This window comes from Pipistrellus kuhlii, unplaced genomic scaffold (assembly GCF_014108245.1).
Source record: "Pipistrellus kuhlii isolate mPipKuh1 unplaced genomic scaffold, mPipKuh1.p scaffold_m20_p_10, whole genome shotgun sequence".
NCBI classification, from domain to species: domain Eukaryota; kingdom Metazoa; phylum Chordata; class Mammalia; order Chiroptera; family Vespertilionidae; genus Pipistrellus; species Pipistrellus kuhlii.
The window spans coordinates 14627230-14641086 of NW_023425405.1; the positions used below are offsets into that span (position 1 = coordinate 14627230).

Genomic DNA, 13857 nt, shown 5'->3' on the forward strand with positions numbered 1-13857 from the left:
GGGGGGGGGGGGAGACACCATAATATATTTAAGACAGCTCTTTGGTAAACAGAAATGACTCCAAAAAATAGAATGACTTTATGAAATGCCTCGTCATCTAAAAATAAAAAACAGGCCGAAACAGGTTTGGCTCAGTGGTAGAGCGTCGGTCTGTGGACTGTAAGGTCCCAGGTTCGATTCCGGTCAGGGGCATGTACATTGGTTGCGGGCACATCCCCAGTAGGGGGTGTGCAAGAGGCAGCTGGTCAATGTTTCTCTCTCATCGACGTTTCTAGCTCTCTATCCCTCTCTCCTCCTCTCTGTAAAAAATCAATAAAAATATATTTTTAAAAATAAAAAACAGAAGACTGAAAATGCAACCACGATTTGAGACTTGCATACATTCCCTGGAACTAAAGGGATATACCAATTTCCTTGGTAACTTTCTCCCCCTATGACTCTCCCTTTCCTTCATTTTCTTTGCCTAATCCTCACCTTATAATTTCCTCCCTAATCACAGTATTTCTTAAACAATCTCTGTAAGTTACTTAGTAAAAATTTTGCCTTGCCTATTTGAAAAATATCAGGCCCTTTGGGATTTTTTTCCCTTTACTCCATTTCTCTTTCTGGCTTTACCATTTACTGATACATACCATCTCCAATTTTATACAGCCTGTATTTTCAAAGGCTAGTTTTAAGACATCAAGGAGAAATATGAAGATCTACTCTAAGAAGAAAATAAATGTATATAGTTGCATAACACAAGCAGCAGATTTTACATAAAGACGGAATCAGCCTGGATTGAGGTAGTTGAGCCAAAATTACGCCTCCCAATAGAGCCAAATTAAATGTTCAGCTTCATAGAAATATCCCTTAATGTTATAATTTCAACCAACTCCATAATACAAAAAAAAGCTCTGATTGTTTAAAAAATAATAATGGGCCAAAACCGATTTGGCTCAATGGATAGAGCATCAGTCTGCAGACTGAAAGATCCCAGGTTCGATTCCGGTCAAGGGCATGTACATTGGTTGCGGGCACATCCCTGGTGTGGGGTGTGCAGGAGGCAACTGGTCAATGTCTCTCTCTCATTGATGTTTCTAGCTCTCTATCTCTCTCCTCTCCCTTCCTCTCTGTGAAAAATCAATAAAATATATTTTTTAAATAAAATAAAAAGTAATAATGGAAGCACCGATGAAATCCAACACACAGTGTATTAGACATAAATAACTCACAGCCTAGGTTGTAGGATAAATCTCGTCCCACTCCTTATCTTATTAAGGTATAAGGTTTGATTAGGAGAAAAGTGGAAAGATGACTGGAATAAATCTCAGGGGTTAGAAAGAAACACGTAATAACCTGACAATATTAATTTCTGACACCATCTAGTTGGCAAATACACACAGAGTATGATGTTCAACTGACAATTACATTCACCTAAGGATAATGTGCCTTAAGACTGCCTTCAAAAGAAAAGTCATATGTCTAGATCCCTAGCAGGGTAACTGAGACTACTTAATACATTAAAGTGAATAATGATGTTAGAATGAAAACCTTAACTGAACATTAATAATCACAAATATTGAATTGGAATGCACAGTGTAACAAAGAGATTGGCAACCGAAGCATTAAGAGCATCCAGTTAATGGCTTATTTTGTAGTACTACTGCTCCAATAGGATTTATCTACCTTTGTCAATTCCTAATAATATGCAAATGGTGTCTTTGTATTGCTGGCTTCACAACAAGCACTTACAGAAACCAGATCCGCGCTCCATTCTGTGTGAAAACAAGCATCAATACCAGGCTGCAGAGGCTGTACAATACAGACAAGCTCATCATTCATGTGCCACAGTCCCCACATTTGTAAGTAGACCATTCTTTAAACCAGTATTGGGAATCAAGTACATTTAGTATTTCATGTCTTAATATCCTGAATAACAGTTGCGAGCCCTCCCAAAGCCTCTGGGAAAATAAGATCTATAATTTAAATTAAAAAATAATAATTACCTCTGGATATTGCTTTTTGATGCATAGCTTAATTTTTTTGTTTGTTTCACAAATGGATGTATTTTGTTCACCAAAGAGAAAGTTATAAATTAAACAGCATTAAATCTCCAACCCCCAATGAAGTACCCAAACCTGTTTCCTCTCATTTCAGCGGTCCGGAGTGGGGCTGTATTCAAGGTTTCTGCAGAAAGACTCATGAAATACAAAGAGGAGCAAGATGGAGCTAAAGGGGGTTCCTATCCAGTCCTGGCTCTGCCACCTTAGGTTTTGTGATTTTACTCAAAAACAAGCCATGGCTTTAGGCCATGGCTATCTCATCTATAAAATTAGGGCCCAGACTGGAAAATCTGCAGCAGCCCTCCCCTTGCACAGTCATGTTAAATGGGAGAGACGGATGGGATGCCAGAATTCATGCTGGAGCCTCTACACCCCCTAAAAACCTGTTAGACTGAAGGTAAAGGAATAAAAAAATATATATCGTTGGCAACATATTCTGTCCATTGAAGTGACTGACACTTTGTTCACTTAGAGAAACTCTCTATCTGCTACTCACCTAGCAAAGTACCAAAAACAGCCTCTAGGCTTTCCAGACAAACCAAAACTAAGGGGAGGCAGAACAGAGTGCGGAAGAGAGCCATACTGTACAGGCTTTGCAAAGCACCCAGGAAGGCCATGAAAATATGATAATTCATTGATTTATGGACTCAAACATCAGTCATTAGGTAATAAGTCACCAACTTTTAGAGTACCTGAAGGAAGATTTAGAAGAAATACAACATACACACTGTAAAAGTCATACAATCAAAGTATAGTGTGACTGCTACTCAAAAAAACCCTGCAAGACAAGCCCCCTTCCCAAATTGCTAAATGCCACTACCACCACCAGGTTTCTGCCCCTGGACCCTTTACAGAACACCTGGAGCCACCAGGCACCAGGACCCTCAGCATAATATTCATAAAGAAAAGAAGAATGGGTAACACCTAGAGCCACCGTGGTTGACAACATCCTATATAATAAAAGGCTAATACGCAAATTATCCCCTTGACCAGGGGTAGCCCTGCTCCCAATTGGAGTGGGGGTTGGTCAGGAGCAGGCCTGCCCACCAACCGTCCCTCAGCCTGCCTGGCTGACCTCACCCGTGCACAAATTTGTACTGTTTATAAAGGACAGAAGTATGGGCAACACCTATAGCCACCTTGGCTGACAGCATACGTTCATAAAGGACAGAAGAATGGATATTCATTATAAGCTTATTTACTGGCTGTAAGGCTCCAGTTTCAATGTTTAAGCTCAATTTTCTGTTCCTTGGTCAACCATCTGGTTACTTTGTAGTGTTTTGTTTTTGTGTGTGAGTGTGTGTGTATGTGTGTGTGTGTGTGGGTGTGTGTGTGTGTGTTTAATTATTTTCTCAAAAATCAAGCAACCTCTAGGAATATACAAACTAGGGAAATCAATGAGTTCATTAGGTAGCAAATGCACATTGAGTCAACCTATGCTAGGCTTTATAAGATATTAAGACATATGGTCCCTACCACTAAGGAAACTAAAGTCTAAGTTAGTAAAACTGTACTTCTGAGGTTTAGCATTAAGGACACTTACTAAGGTCAGCTGCAGTCATGGAGTGCTTCATGAAGGAAGGACATGAGCAAAGGCCTACATCAGACATATGGAACAGAAAGCAAACAAAGCCTGTTTTTAAGATAAAATATGTTTGATCATGAGGAGCCTTGGAACTAGGCAGAAATTTAATAAGAAATGTTTAAATAAAAAAAGGCATATGGACAGTTGTTAACATATGGGAATAATGCCACGATATAGAGTGTTATTGGAAACTTTACCTGGCAAAGGTTTGCAGACAAACAGGATGAGGAAAGTATAAGGCAATGATGGGTTTTCAAAGTGTAACCTTAGTTAGAGATGCAAATACAGGATGTCCCAAGAAAATGTATATACACTTTAACAGCTGATAACTCACTTAATTTTCATTCCTTAGGTTTAACTGATCTGAAATAAAGAGTGAAGGCAGATTAAGCCTTGAACAAAGAAAATTTACTCTAAAGTGCCACTAGACTATTTTTTTTTTTTTATGGGGATACAGAAAAGATAAAGATTACGGTACAAAACCCGGCAACAGTTGATGAATTGAGGACACACAAATACCAAACAAAATGATTCTCGATGTTTGTGATTTCATTGCTTCAAGTAATCAGCAGAGCCTGGACCAGAACAGTCATTAGTTAAAAAACAGGCACTGACAAAAAAATTTATTCATTTCTGTAGATTCTTTTAAATTTTGAAAATAAGCTGTATGTTAGTAAGCAATTACTTAATCATCATTCAAAGTGTGTATACATTTTGGGGGGACACCGTGCATTTCTGCTAAGTACCAGATCTACAAGAAGAAGAAAAAAACCTGGGGTGGGGGCCATCCATCCATAAATTAACAAGCCCCCCAGGTGACCTGGTGCTCACTCAAATTTGAGACACTGACATAAGGTGATGAGGAACTGAACGAGGACACAGACCATAACAGTGGAATCTAAGACACAAGAGCTTTCATGGAAAAAACTAATTGTTGGTAACTGACCAAAAGAGGGAAGAGAAAGAAGTCAAAGGTTTAACCAGATGCCAAAACATTAATAAACATGATGGTCAGTTAGGTAAAGAAGGAGAGGCTGTTTGGGGAAGAAAGATAGTGAATTCAGTTTCAGACATACTCAATTGAAAGTAATGGTAGAATCACCACACCGAATTGTAGGCAATTAGATATTTAAATTTAAAATGCAGATTTGATTTGAGATTTGGACAAAACGCTGATTTGGGAATGACTATTACAAATATGGGGGGAAATGTGTAAGGAAAAAAGGTAGAAGTCTAAGGAATAGGCCTTAAAAATTCATTAGAAGATGGAGGGGAGTGAAAGAACATCAATAGAGACAAAGAAAAAAATGGAATGGAAAGGAAGAAATGAACCAAGATACCATGTGCAGAAAGGGTAAACAGACTTCATCCCACGTGCCAATTCCGATGAACTGGCAGTAGCAGCCTGAAGTGGTGTGTATAGGAGGGCTCCACGTCCAAGTTCAGTGAATTAATTGCTACCCTGGGCACTGTAGGAAGGTTTAGCAGCATGGCTAACAATTACCTATCCCTCCATGGAGAGCATGGAAATCAGTGTGTGGGCATCAGGGATCAGTAGGAGAAGAACAACAGAAGGCAGCAATTATATACGGTAGGAGTCTCCTCGAGTTTAAAAATTAAACAACAAGGAACGGGGTAGAAAATAATGAATAGAAGGTGATTTTTGCAAATAGAGAGATCTGTGCATGTGTGAAGGTCAGCCACAATCAACAATCTGTAACTAAATTATAAGAAACTGATGAATGCTTGTTGTTTCTCAGAAGTAACTCAGAGAAGAAACTAAACATTTGGTGGTGGGCACAATATAGAATATATAAATATTGAATTATAATGCTGCACACCTGAAAGTTATATCATCAACCAACATTGACTCAATAAATTTAAACTTTAAAAGTAATTTAGATACTACAATGTATCCATTAGTCAACAATATTGGGTTGTTTAGTGTATCATAACACAGACCAATTAATATTTACATGTTATATTCTAATCCACTTTCCTAATTACCCACCTGATGCAAGGCTCACAGCACACTTTTCTATGATTTTTTTTATTGTTTAAGGTATTACGTATGTCTCCTTTTTCTCCCAATTGACACCCTCCTCCCACCACCACTGTCACCCCGAGAGAAAGCCCACACTGCCCCAGAGTCTGTGTCCATTGGTTATGCTAATATGCACGTATACAAGTCCTTTGGTTGATCTCTAACCCTCGCTCCCCTGCCTTCTCTCGGAGGTTGGATGGTTTGTTCAGTGCTAGCTTGTCTCTGGATCTATTTTTGTTCATCAGTTTATGTTGATCATTATATCCCACATATGAGTAAGATCATGTGATACTTATCTTTCTCTGACTGGCTTATTTCACTTAGCATAATGCTCTCCAGTTCCATCCATGCTGTTTCAAATGGTAAAAGTTCCTTCTTTTTTATAGCGGTGTAGTATTTAACTGTGCAGATGTACCACGGTTTTCTAATCCACTCCTCTGCCAATGGGCATTTAGGCTGTTTCCAAATCTTAGCTATTGTAAACTGTGCTGTTATGAATATAGGGGTGCGTACATCCTCTCTGATTCTAGTTTGTTGGGATATAGTCCTATAAGTGGGGTTACTGGATCAAATGGGAGTTCCATTTTTAACTTTTTGAGGAAACTCCATACTGTCTTCCACAGTGACTGTTCCAGTCTGCATTACGACCAGCCATGCACGAGGGTTCCATTTTCTCCATATCCTCGCCAGCACTTGTCCTTTGTTGATTTGTTGATGACAGCCATTCTGACAGGTGTGAAATGGAGCCTCACTGTTGTTTTGATTTGCAACTCTCAAATAATTAGTGACTTTGAGCATGTTTTCATATGTTTCTCGGCCTTCTGTATATCCACTTTCAAAAAGTGTCTATTTAGGTCCTTTGCCCATTTTTTGATTGGATCATTTATCTTCCTTTGTTAAGTTGTATGAGTTCCCTGAAATATCATTGGCAAATATGTTCTCCCATGCAGTGGGCATTCATGTTGTTTTGTTGATGGTTTCTTTTGCTATCAAGAAGCTTTTTATTTTGATGTAGTCCCATTTGTTTATTTTCTCCTTAGTCTTCATTGCCCTAGGAGCTGTATCGGTAAAGATGCTAGTACAACATGTGTCTGATATTTTGCTACCTTTGGAGTCTTGTAGGATTTTTATTGTTTCCCATCTTACATTTAAGTACTTTAACCATTTTGAGTTTGATTTTGTGTATAGTGTAAATTGATGATCTAGTTGCATTATTTTTTAATATATTTTATGAATATACTTAAATATATTGATAAAATATATTTTATGAAACAGAGTGGAAAGCCCACTTTTCATGAGCAAAAAAAAAGCTTTACTCAAGACAAATGTCCTTTCCTAAATAATTTGTTTGGTAAATAGAAAGTCAAATATCATTACAATACCCAGACTCATAAATCAGTCTTCCCTCTTCCTACTGTTATAAACTGTGTGCTTTTTAGCACAAAAGTTCCTAAATTCAACTAAGACATTTAGTTCTTTAAACTGACCAACACTGTTTTCTAAAGGAGACTTTAAATTTCTCTTTACATGTAAACCAAAAGATTCAAGTCTGAAAGTAAAAATCTATATTCTTCTTTTTCTTTTAGAAAGAGGGAGGGAGAAAGAAATATTAATCGGCGGCCTCCAGCACATGCCCTGTCCCGGGACTGAACCCACAACCTGGGTATGTGTCCACTGAAACCGAACCTGCTGCCCCTTGGCTGGTAGGCAGACAACACTCCAACCGACTAAGCCACAACAGCCAGGTCAAATCTATCTTTTAATCTGCCCAACTTTCTATAGCCCTGGAAAATGTGAACCAACCCCAACCTCAAGGTTTCTCTTCTTTTGAATGTAAAATTTTGAGCCAATTATATCCCTTACAAAAAGAGTGAAAACTAGAAAAGAAAAAAAGAAGAGTCCTGGTTCTAGATACTGGCCCACTGCTAGAGAGAAGAAATAGCGGGAGGATCACAAAGAGGGAGACCTCCTGGACTCAGAGGCTTCATTTATAGCCCATTAAGGGTCAGATGCCAGAAAGGACACCATAAGAGTCTATAGATGCAAATTCAACATATCGTGGCATGTGGGGATGGTTTCTGTTTTGGACGTGTGGCAGTTAAATGGTTAACACTAGCGCACCACAGAACAAATGGCCTTTCCTGGGAAGTTTTAAATAAAGCAATTCTAATATTTTACCCATGCTTAATTCATATTTTATTTATGGTGTTTCAAATATATTAAAACTGTGAGACAGCAAAACATGTACCGGTATAATTTTTTCATTAAACTATAGTGCAATATCCTGAGCTTTGGTTTTTATTTAATTCACATTGTGATAATTATTTCATCCCTTTTTTTTTTTAAGTCAAATTATATCCATAGCCCTGTTATTTTTTTTCCTTCATCTACAGTAACAAATCTCCACTCATTGTTCAGAAAATGCCATTTCAAGGTAGTCATAAGTAGTCATAATCTCTAAAAATAATTATCTAGGAAGCACTGTGGAAGCTCTGGGAATTAGCTGATTACAGGTGATTTCACTACCTTTAAAACACAAGACCGCATAAGGATTTCACAGCCAAAGGCCTGGTCCTGCCTTTAATTTAAATGCAAGAAGGTACTTAACCTTTTTCCTAAAAATAAAGTAAATTATCCACAGTGAAGTTAAGCTGAACAAAGATAACAGTAAAAAAAAACATGTATTATAATTATATTCCTGGTGTTCCACACATTTCTTTAATACCAGTGTTATACAGAGAAAGAAAGGGACGGTACACTTCCTTGCCTTCCAGGAGCATTTCATTTTGGTAACTTACACCACGTGCTGTATAGGTGTAAATTCTTTAGAATACTTGGAACTATAAAACAGCAATGAAAAAGGTGCTTCCAATCAGCCCAGTGGTTCCACCCTTACAGGCCAGGCCCAATGCTGCCTTTTTATAGTAAACATGTGGCCCTCTCCCTTTACTATCCTGAAAAATAGATGATGATCTGACACTAAATGTTTCGAATTGTAATACCCAATGTGTGATAACACTTAAAAAAAAAAAATAAACTAATTTATAATGAAATAATGGCTTTTCACTATGTAATGCTTCTAACAACATTGGAAGATGTAATAAAATAGTCTGAATCTTGAGCTTATTTGGCTAATCCTATAGCTATTGTTACACATTCCTAAAAAACTCTGTATGCCTTAAAACCATGCCAGACATTAAGTTCTGGGCTGGGTAAGCAGGTTTTCAGATGCATGAATTTCTGAAGGAACATTTAGAAACTGAGAGGAGACAATTCTTCAAATGGCAGAACCATCCCATGCCTTGCAAGGCGTCTAGATCAGCGATTTTCAATGGGTGTGCAGGGCACACTGGTGTGCCACAAGAATTTTTGAAACATGCAATACCTGATTATTTAGTCAGGGGCACTTACCTCTTTGCCCACAGGTTGTTAAAAAAAAAAAAAAAAAAAAAAAAATGACAGCCAAAGCACCAATAGCCATCTGGTGTGAATGAATCAAAATTACCCTGTTTTTTGTTTGTTTGTTTTGTCAGATTGGCAAAAAATGTATTTTTTTTGTTTGCCACAGAATTTTAGTAGTTTATGTGTGCCATGAGATGAGAAAGGTTGAAAATCTCTGGTCTAGATCCCTGTCCATACCCCTAAATGCCAGCAGCTCCCCCACAAATTTCTAAGATGCCTCCATGGAAGCAGCACTGACCACCATTTTTTAGACTGAGCTAAAATGTTCACCCTGACACAAGAAAAGCATGGGACCCTAGCTACTTATGGTTTGCAATGACTGTTGATAGTCATGAATAATGCATTAATAGTAATATGGATTTTTCAAACACAGATAAAAATTTACAGGTGACAGCAATATGCCTTCCCCATCTTCTCTGCCTTGAGTGGCCCAAGTATTTCTAGCTTCCTGTATCAACACATTCACCAAAACTGTATCTCGCACAGATCGACTTGATTTTCTGCAGAGTACCCAAAATCACTTTCTACTAATCATCAAACAGTCAAATGTTTTCTCTCATGATACCTACATAGATGAGGACTCCATTAGGAATCCAATGAAAACGAGAAAGGTGTGTACAAATTGCAGCTTCAAGACCCCAGCTCTCTGATAAGATGTCACAGAAATGCACACAGATACAGAGTGACACCCCTTTACCTACAAACTATTAACAACTTTTTCATTTTTAAACATTCACAGACATTTTCAAGTTAATGGCTTTAAGAGAACAATTTTCCAAACAGATTTATCTCAAGCTGACACACTTCCCATCAGAACTTATCTACATCAAATAGCCTTTGGCCAATTAAAACTGTATGTTTTGTAGGTGACAATATTAGAATTAACAGTGAGCAAACAGTTCAATAAGGCCCTATCATTTTTATATTTAAGAAAAATGAGAAAAGGAATTAAAGTTCCTCAGTCTAAATTAACGTATAATAATTCACAGAGATTCCATTTTGAAATTAAGGAATGAAGAGTTTAGTAAGGAATAATTTCTCTATAAACACCAAAAATAAATTAGCTTTCACTACAGCATAAAATATGAAACTACCTAGAATAAATGGTAGGAACACAGCAAGAATGAGTAAAATCTAAGTCCACGTGATACTTTAAAATTAATGCTTTTATGTCATTTTCAAGTTCCTTCAGCAATTGGATCCAATCTTCTAAAAGTGTTATTAGATAAAGGTTCCTAGGAACTGTTTTTAATGAAACTAATAATTATAATATCAAGTTATTCTCTGTAGCAAGTAACTTCTAACATACATGGCCATTATAAAATAAGTTACTAATTTACCTGAGATTTCCTCTCAGAAAATTTTCTTACCAAACCCAACCTCATCCATCTCCAATGATATTAGTTTAAATAAACATAAATCTTCTCTAGTTCCATGACAATTTGAAGATTGAATAAACCCAAATTATAAGACTTCACTGCATATGCTTGAAACATATTTTTAACATATTTTTCATATTTTACCTCAATTATATAATTTATAGACTTTAACAGTTAAGAAGTTAATCTAACAAGACACTATACTTTTATAAAATAAAACATTTTAAAAGATTCAGATTTAAATCGATGAGCATCTGAAACATGGCTATGAAATAAAGAGAATGGGACAACGTGCCGCCCATGACCTGCACTTCACAGTCACATCCAGAGTGCGCGTGCGTGTTTGTTCACCACAGAACTGTGAAATACAGAAGCACATCACGTTTGATTTCTCTTAAAAGGACAGATAAACAGAGCTCATAAGAAGCATGGCTAAAGAATTTTAATTACAGAATCAGGTTGAAAGAGACTAGTGTTCCTTTCCTGACACTACCCTCTGTGACTTAATTGCTTATCTACAAGTTACCGAGCTTTCTCTTAAAGATGAGATGAAGTGAACATTTTAAGGACAAAATGAACATCATTACAAAAACAAAATGAAGCTCTATTCAATTGAAGAACTGCCAGCATTTTATTTTTAAATACTGACTCATACAGTACAACATCTCATTGAACCAAATAATATATTTTATTTTAGAAAATATATTCTTCAGCATGTCAACATGCTAGGATCTACTATTGTTTTAACCTACAGAAAATAACAGGTAACAAAAAGAATTTGTGCTGGATCTTTTATGAGGATACAGGATCTGGCCTATACTGAGGTCCCAGTTCCATAAGTATTTTAACTTCTGATCTCCAAGGTTCACATATTTAGTATTGTGAATGAATTTGATCTGACAGTAACAAGAATTAATCTGTATCTCTTTCATTGTCTTTGAAATCTGCTAAAGTCACAGATTGTGATGAATGATGAGGAGACTACAGGCTAAAGTAAAATTGATGTTGATCAAGCATTGCCTAAAAATTCATTTTCATGACCAGTTTAAATGACTGTTTAATCTTCCTCCTAGAAACATGAAGGCTGGTGGCAAAGAGAAAGATTGAGACAGAGAGATAGAACAACAGACATTTAATATAGAAAAATCATAAGCAAACTCAATATCCAAAAACAGGGAGGTGATCTAATAGTAATATAATATAACCATATTATGAAATACTATATTAATATTAAAAAGCATGCTTTCAAGAATAAAAATTCATTTTGCTTTGTAAGTTTACATCTAGTACTTTTTAAAAATATTTTTATTGATTTTTAGAGATAGAGGAAGGGGGAAGGAAAGATAGAAACCCATTGATGAGACAGAAACATCATTGATCAGCTGCCTCCTGCACAGCCCCTACAGGGGATCAAGTTCGCAACCCAGATATTGCTCTGACCAGAATCAAACCATGACCTCTTGGTGCATGGTCGATGCAACACTCGCCAGGCTATACATCTAGTACTTTAAAAAACATAAAGAAACCATCACAAAAACATACATACACATATATGACTTGGAATAATACATACAAAATGACAAATGATTACCTTTGAATTTGTGGGAAATGAATCATTTTTCCTCTCTCTTTATAGTTAATTGAATATTTTACCAAAAAACACATTTTTACTTTCATAATCATTTTAAGTGGTTTTTAAACAATGTATGAATAACTGGGCAATAAGTTCCAGTTTTTAAAAAAAAATACCATTATCAATTTAATCATGAACACCAAATGTACAAATTATAACAGGTTAGCTGACAGAAGTTCAAACCACACTTATACCAAAAAAGAGTTGGTTAGGATGAAAGTGTCTAAAAGTGAGCACCTCAAGATTCAAGGAAACAAGATGGGTTTTTGTTGTTTCCTTTTACCCATCCTGCCTTCACTCCATTATAACAGACTATGTATTCTTAAAGGCAAGTTACTCAAGAAAGTACAATCGCACACCACTATTATAATAATGTCTGGGGAGCAGAATTTACAGCATAGCTTCTTCTTATGCTGTCTAGAAGAATCCCATGCGACAAGAACTATTTGCTGCATTGAAAAGCATGAGATTCAAACTGCCAGAAAAAGAATATTTCATAGCCATCCATATTAAATAGGCAGAAAAGAGAGGGAGCCCTGGCCGGGTGGCACAGTTTGTTGGAACATTGTCCCAGGCACCAAAAGGTTGTGGGTTCAATTCCTGGACAAGGCACATATGGGAGACAACCGATCGATTTTTATTGTTTTTTGTGTTCTTTCTCTTCTCCTCCCCCCCACCCATACCCCCTCTCTCTAAACATATCCTCAGGTGAGGATAAGAAAAAGAAAATAGAGGGAATTTTAGAGAGCCAAAACAGTCTCTTCTCACTTCAGTTTTTCAAATAGCATTTAATTTTTGTCTGCCATTTAGGTCTTTCAACTGATAACCCCAATGTTCCTAGTATGATGAATGATATACTGTATGTCAGCAAGGACAGCTGATAAAAAATTCTTAGTCACTGACTGAAGCAATGAGCTGAAGTTAAGCTAAGTCCAATAAAAAGAATGAAATATAACCACTGATGGAATTTTCTACATCATGCAACAAATATCCCATGGCACAATGATAGTAAAGGTCCATGGAAAAACATTTCGTTGTGTGTAGAAGTCATTGCTACACAGTCACTACATTTTGAAATTCTAGAAAATCGCTCTATAAATTGTCAATTTTGGCTTTGAAATAGACATAGAGACCTGTGTATTATATTCCACACAGGAGCAACCTAAAAGAAAATATAACTTCAATAATAAATTTAAACTGTATCTGTCATTACATTCATTGCTGCCACTAGCAAAGTAAACATTTAATGTTCTTTGCTTGCTGATTAGATTTATACTTAGAAATACACATCAAAATTTAGCCTTGCTTCCTTAAAATGGTATCTGACAACTTCTCACTAGGGTTTCATTGCCAGAAGCTTTTCTTGTGAAAGCTATTATTCAGCATACCAAATTTGCTTTGTTTTGTTTTTTAAGTTGCTTAGTACATGCACACACTGCAATCTCTGGCTAAAATGAAAAAGCTTTAAACACCTATTTGTGGAAATTGTATATCATAACAAACATCAAAACCATCACTTTCACAAAGCTTCCGAGACAGAGTGGCGATGACAAATGGCAGGACACTATAGCTTTATCTTGAGTTTCATTTTCATCTTATTTATTTGAGTTCAAGAAAAACTCAAACTAAATTATTCATTCCTTACAATAGCAGAGAAATCCTCAGATACTGTTTGTAAAGTGTGGATATAAACTGAAAATATCAACTAC

At 36.5% G+C, this 13857-nt stretch overlaps 1 protein-coding gene across 2 annotated transcripts in view; it reads right to left on the bottom strand.

The window, feature by feature from the left end:
- The window catches only part of CHCHD3 (coiled-coil-helix-coiled-coil-helix domain containing 3), a 253270-nt gene that overhangs the window by 200968 nt on the left and 38445 nt on the right, over positions 1–13857 (bottom strand). The gene's annotated exons all lie outside the window — the stretch shown is intronic.